The sequence below is a fragment of the Camellia sinensis genome, unplaced genomic scaffold (genome assembly GCF_055761805.1).
Source record: "Camellia sinensis isolate YWXY unplaced genomic scaffold, ASM5576180v1 Unanchor1, whole genome shotgun sequence".
NCBI classification, from domain to species: Eukaryota; Viridiplantae; Streptophyta; class Magnoliopsida; order Ericales; family Theaceae; genus Camellia; species Camellia sinensis.
This window is the reverse complement of record NW_028128987.1, coordinates 25151644-25159150: the sequence shown is the minus strand read 5'-3', so window position 1 is coordinate 25159150 and position 7507 is coordinate 25151644. Positions and strand designations below refer to the sequence as shown.

Genomic DNA, 7507 nt, shown 5'->3' with positions numbered 1-7507 from the left:
AGCTGTGGATGATCTAAGTTAGAAACAACTCCCACTATGATCTAATAACCACATGTCTCATTTTTGCTCGCTCCATCAAGCTCCAAAAATGATTACTCGTGTGAGTGAGTCAATCTTGCCTATTAACATCAATCAACAAATCTATATATGCTCTTTCACAAGTCATATCCAAACACAAAAAAATAAATAGAACAAACATAAATACTGATTGCATAGATAATATCCCAAACAATGTAAAGTACATAAGTAATCATCCAAGTCAAAAAATACATAAGTATCACTACTATCTATGTAACCCAAAGACCTAACATGAGTACAATGAGCATCTCTCGAAATGGGTTTGGTCAATAGGTCCGCAACCATACAACCAGTAGAAATGTGTTTTAAGACAACTTGCTTCTGTGTAACTATTTCTCTGATGAGGTTAAACTTTATGTCTATATGTTTGGTTCTTCCATTATACTTAGGATCTTTGGCATAGGCGAGTGCAGTCGTGCTGTCATAATAAATAATGACAGGTCTGAGGCTTCTGAGACTACTCCCAAATGTTGTAAGAACCTTCATAACCAAACAACCTCCTACATGGTAGTTGAGCATGCCACAAACTCTGCCTCCATGGTAGATAGGGAAATACATGATTGCTTCTTATTGCTCCAGGTAATGGCTCCACCACCGAGCAGGAATGCATATCCAGATGTGGACTTTCGCTCATCTATATCACTGCCCCAATCAGCATCACTGTAGCCAACTATTCGTAAATTCATACTCTGGTAGCAAAGCATATAATCTGCAGTCCCTTTGAGGTAACAAAATATCCTCTTGACTGCATTCCATTGAGCAGGTCCTAGATCGGACTGGTAACGACTTACCAATCCTATTGCATAACATATATCTAGCAGAGTACATATCATAGCATACATCAAGCTTCCAACTGCATTAGCATAGGGCACTTAGGCCATCCTTTCTTTTTCTTCTAGAGTCTTAGGTCTCATGTTAAGGCTTAGGCTCTCACCTTTAGCTAAAGAAGTGTCAACAGGTTTGCAACTTTGTATCCAAAATCACTATAAAAGATTCTTAATGTAAGTCTCTTCAGACAAACTAAGAAGTCTCTTAGAGCAATCTCTCAGGATCTTAACCCCAAATACATAGCTAGCTTCACCCATGTCCTTTATCTCGAAGGTTGAGGACAGCCACCCTTTGGTGGCGCCAATCATCTCCTTATCATTTCCGGCCAATAGTATATCATCAACGTATAATGACAGAATCAAAAAAATGTTATTGGATTGTTTGACATACACACAGTGGTCTTCATTGATCATCATAAACCCATCGGTGATAATTGCTCTATGAAATCTCAAATACCACTGTCTAGATTATTACTTTAAATCATAAATAGATTTTTGAAGCTTGCAAACTTTGTGCTTTATTCCAGTTGCTATAAAGCCCTCTGGCTGATCTATATAGATTTCTTCACTTAGTTCTCCATTGAGAAATGTAGTTTTAACATCCATCTGATATAGCTCAAGGTCCAACCAAGCTACTATTGCCAAAATAAGGTGAATGAAGGCAAACCTTATTACTAGAGAAAAAGTTTCCTCATAGTCTACACCCTCCAATTGGGTGTAACCTTTCACCACTAGGCGAGCTTTATGCCTTTCTATGGAACCGTCTGCCTTGCGTTTGATCTTGAGAACCCATTTGTTCCCAATGGTCTTGCGCCCAAGTGGCAGATCAACCAAGTCCCAAACATGGTTCTTTCTCATAGACTCTATCTCATCAAGCATCGCAACTTTCCACTCATTACTCGTAGGAGATGCTAGAGGCTCTTTTACTATTTTTGGCTCAGCAATGTCATTTCGAGCAATCATGAATGCTTCCCTCTCAATCTCAAAACGACAATGAGGGATGGATCCACGCTCGCTTCTACAACGTTGAGGTTCTTGAGAATCTACATTTGCTGGACCTAGTCCATAATGTCGCTCCCACTGTCCCTAGGAACTTGAGAGATTTCCTCATTCTCAACTAAGCTACTTGGTGTGCCATGTTGTGGTTCCTCCATCTCATAAAGATCTACATCTCTTCTAACCTCACCTTTCCCAGGAAAATCTCTTTCTAGGAAATCCACATCAAGTAACTCAATTTCAGTCACACTCCCGTCCAGCTACTCTCCAATGAACACATTGCCTTAGAATGCTCACAATAGGGAATGAAAATACGTTTCTTTCCTCTAGGACCTAACTTTTCATACTTATGAGAAGTGTTGTGTATGAAAGCTGCTGAACCCATGGCCACAATTTGTCCAAATTTGGCCTTTCACCGGTCCATAATTCATAAGGAGTAGAAGGTACTGATTTAGAAGGCGCACGATCAAGGATATAGGCCATAGTTAGCAAAGCATCTCCCTAATAGAAAATGGGAAGATTGGTTTGCGCCATTACCAATCTAACCATATCCAGCGGTGTTCGATTCCTTCTCTCGCAACACCATTTTGTTGCGAAGTGCTAGAAATTGTCAACTGTCTAATTATTCTTTTCTCTTCACAAAGCTTTTTGAATAGCTCATATAGATATTTGCAGTCTCAGTCTGTTCTTAAAGCCTTAATGCTTTTGTTTAATTGATTCTCGACCTCCAAAACATAACGTCGAAAGCAATCCAATGCTTCTGACTTATGAGAGATCAAATAGACATAACCAAAACGTGTACAGTCATCTATAAATCTGATAAAGTAAGGAGCTCCATTTTTTTCCTTAACATTCATTGGTCTGCATATGTCAGAGTGAATTACCTGTAACGGAAAAGATGCCCTTTTGGCTTTTCCAAATGGTTGTCTGGTTGCCTAGCCAGCAAGGCAATGCTCACAAGTGGGTAGATTGACCCTAGTGAGTGGGCCTAAAAGGCCTTCTCTAGCTAAGCTAATCATTATGTCTTTTCCAATGTGGCCTAATCTAGCATGCCATTTAATACAATCATTATCAACATCACAATTAGACGTAATATATGAAATAGAGTCATTGGCATTATTCAAACTAGAATTATTAACATCTAGAACTAAAAAACCATCTAAAATAAAACTACTGCCATAATAAATTGTACCCAAAAAAATGCTAACTTGTTTACTCTCAAACTAAAAATTAAAACCAAGACTCATCATGCTAATAACTGATAATAAGTTTCGTCGAATCTCTGGAGCATAGAGTACGTCATGAAGATATAGAGTGCGCCCATGTCACATTTCAGCCTGTAAGTGCCAATCTCAAGCACCTCCACGCTAGATTCATTCCCCATGTATACTTGTTTGCTACCAGCTGGAACTCGATGATACTCAACAAACCCAACTATGTCCCTCGCTACGTTGCAGGTTGCTCTTGAGTCTACAACCCACAAATGAGGAGAGTGAGCAACTAAAACTTGACTAGAAGATAACAGTCAAAGCGAGAAAATAAGTTAGGGAGTACTTTCTTCGGTTCAAGGCAATCCCGAGTGAAGTGTCCATCATTCTTGCAATTAAAGCACGCCATATTAGCCTTTGCTTTCTTGCAAGCCCTCTTACCTCTTTTGCGCTTAAAAGTGCTAGCACTTTAGCCTAGGGTCAACCCTATCTTTCTTTTTGGGAGCCCGCTTAGCCCCTCTACGCCAAGGGCCAAATGCCCGGCGCGAGTTAGATTCAACAAAAAGAGTAATGCCAGGCGCGAGTTAGACTCAGCAACAAGAGCAATGTCATTAGGTTTAGCAGCCTCTAGGCGCTTAGCTTCAAGCTCCAAATGATGTGATATGTCCTCAAATGTTTTAACATTATCATTGTATGTCATATGACGCTTCATTTCTTCCCAAGAATGAGGAAGTGAGTGAATCACTGCTTGAACTTGTTGCTCTTGTGTCAAATTATGACCTGTTACCGTCAACTCGTGTATCATAGTTGACATCACCCTCATATGTTGCTTCATTGAATAATGTGCCTTTTTCTATTAGGAAACAAATTTCATGGTCAACCCGTGCAACTTAGCCAATGAGGTGATGCCGAATTTCTGTTTGAGAGCCTCTCACATTTCAAAAGAAGTCAAGGAACCTTCAAACTCTACTATCAAGTCATTATGCATGCTGCTTAACATCGTAAAGCACGCACATCAATCTTTATTGCGCCATTTTTGATAGGCCTCAAGATCATGACGATGTTGAGCTATAGTTCCTTGCTCAGGCTCAGTCATCACTTGATCAAGAGTCTCCAAGACCTCTTGCTCATTCAGGAGATACTGGATTTTATGACACCAAATATCATAGTTATCGCCATCCAGCTTTTCTGCCTTAGTCAAATCAGCTACAATGCCTTTTGCTGCCATAGTTAATTATATCCACAGAAAAAAAAAAAAAAAACGCAAGGGATTAAATTTTAGCATGATACAGAATAAATTTGTTGCATAAATTCAAATTAAATTTTAATAAAAAATACACGTCGCAAGATCGAAAATTCGCTAAGCTTATAATCATCTCTTGCGCCTCTAGTGATTTTTTTTTTATCAAACATTCAATTTAATTTAATGCACAAAAAAAAAATGAACAAATTTATTAAAAGAATAATCCGCCAGTTCATATGACATGTAATAAGCATGATTTGAAAAAAAAAATTCACGTATGAACATCTCAATAAGGTAATACAATCCGAAAAATGATAAATAATATTTTGTCATAAAATTTTAATTAATATTAATCATGCTTTGGGGATAACAACATGAGTTCTAACATAAAAAATTTATCATAATGTTCCTAACAGAATATTCTTAAATAGCAAAAAATAATTTTCAGAGATTTTCTGGATTTTTCTATAATTTTCTGTGATTTCTTTAATAAAATAATACACAAAAAATATAAATAAATATTTCAGAAACTAAAATAGTATAAATCTTATACCAGTAAATAGCATATGATTTCAGTATACTTTTGTAAAAAATTCAAGTCCAGAAACTTAATTATGCTTGCATGGAAGCATTTTAACGTAAAATATATTGAATTAATAAATTAGAAAAATATTTTTTCGTTTCAAAAAATCGGAAAATTAACCATATTATAGGCCAAGTAATTGTAAGACTAACCATACAAGCCATACTAAAAACAGAATTATAGAGAATATTTTAGGAGCACTTAACGTAGTTTTTTTTTAAAGTAAAACAAACAAACAAAGCCTTATCAATACTAATCCCATACTTGCCTCGGGCGCGTGAAGCAACGCATGTGCTGGTGCTTGTCTCAGCGCTGATGTCAGCGTACACAGTGCAGCAGTCTCGTGCTGCGCTATTATCAGTTTTTTTTTTTTTTTTTTTTTTTTTTTAAATACTGATTTCACGTGCCTTACTTTCATTAATATCTCATAACTTTGAAACATAAAATTATCAATAATGATTTATCATTTATTAATTTAATTTTACAGATATTATATACATGTGAATGTTCATACAAAATATAAACAGAATAAAAAAAAAACTAATAAAATTATTTTGACCAAACATCAGTATTTTATGCAAACAAAAATAATATATATACATATATTAATATAAAATACTAATTTCATAGATATTCAATAGCACGAAAACACCTTAATAATGGCTCTAATACCAATGATGGAAATATAATACTATATACATAGTGGAAAATAATATGGATTTAGACAAACCTTGTTGGTAAACAGAATGCATAATGAATTCAGCTTAGAAGGTGAATCATGTACTTTTGAATAATCTCCATACGGGTAAAACTACTAGAGTTTTACCCACACCAATTACAATACAAAGGCATAATGGTTTGTGGGAAAAGAGAACGTATGTTTTTTGTTATATCAAAATACAGATTCCAATGTTTGTTTATATAGGAGAGTTAGGAGACCCATATGATAGATATATTATCCTAGATAATATCTATCTCATATCTATTATATATAATCAATAATTATTGTTAGTAATGGGCGCCCATGTGGCATGACCATTTGAATTTGAATTTAAATCTTATCCAAATAGGTTTTGAAATTGAATTCAAACCTATTTAGGATAACCACTCAGGATACAAATATTATCTTCATTAACTGATATGGATAGATAACAATAACACATTATATATGTGGTATATGAGTTATGGTGATTAAGAGAGAAACAACGTATGATCTGAGTTTTACCCATATACTGACTCTCTCCCAAAAACAATGATCAAGTCATTTGTACTGTGATTTGTGTGTGTGATATTCATTCTGTAATATCACTTCGCTGCTAGGTTGGTTTATCAGATTCTGGAAGCACGTGATTTACCCACAAGGTTCTATCATCTAAAGGTATGATCTAAATATTTTATCTGCTGTATTTTTATACTTTGATTTACATTGGTATCAGAGCCATAAATATGGATATTCTCGTGCTTATTTTTATGCATTAAAATATGTGTATATTTTTTATATAAATATATATACATGTATATGCATGAATATTAATGGAGGAGGAAGATGAAGTGCACGGTTTTTTACATTTTAACTCCATTAGATTGAGAGAGTGATATACCTCTTTTTTATGTTATTTAAATGTCATTTTTAATGCCATAAATGTTTTTATTGTGAAAAATGGAGTCCGACAGTACAAAAATCGGAGCAGAAAACACCCGGGAAGGCGGCGCGTGTGATTCACGTGCTGTATGACGCCGCCCAGCAGCGCCACGCGCCACCACGCGCTGAGACGCGCTAGGCGCGCTTCCCATGCGCCCCCACGCGCGAGCTGTCCCCTCCCTTCCACGCGCGCGCGTAAGCCATGCGCCGCGCCGCGTTGAGCCGACTCGCGTCGAGTTGCGCTGAGCGGCGGCGAGCCAAGCCAAGCCGTTTTTCCGCGCTAGCTTGGCTCTAAGGCTCTGTTTGTTTGTTTTTAATTCTGAATTGCGTTAATTGGCCATAATTTGTTCGTTATAGCTTTGTTTTAAGCATAGTTGGTACCGTTAGACTCAGAATTAAATTTTATATCTTCTGTAAAATTATGAAAATTTTATGAAAATAAAAAATATTTTTCTTGAAATAATAATGCATTATTTTTGCTTTAAAATGCATCTGGTGTTGCATGATTAAGTTTCTGGGGCTGAATTTTTTATTGTAGACTACTGTTATGGTTTAATGTTTACTGATATAATTGTAGCATTTTACCAGATTCTAAAATATTTATTTCTAATTTTATGTGTGTTTATTAGTTATTTAAAATTTCAGAAAAATTTCAGAAAATTTCAGGATGATGTACTTTCTGTTATGGCATAATTTGAGTATTTAATACAGCATTTTTTTTTTGGGTTTCTAATATGCTGTAATTAGAAAAGCATGATTAGTTATTTATTTATTTAATTGAATTCCATTATTAAATGAATATAGCATGAGTTATTCGTAAATTTACATTAAGGTGCTATTGTATGGAATTTATCATGCTTTGACATGCCATAGTCAGTGGGAGGTTGTTCGGTTGAGAGAAATCTTTGTAGATTTACTCCCGAAAACCAA

General features: G+C 35.7%; 1 pseudogene; it reads right to left on the bottom strand.

Annotated features, from left to right (window-relative positions):
* Positions 1-578: 578 nt before the first annotated feature.
* Positions 579-911, bottom strand: LOC145814152 (secreted RxLR effector protein 161 pseudogene; annotated as a pseudogene).
* Between the last annotated feature and the right edge of the window lie 6596 nt (positions 912-7507).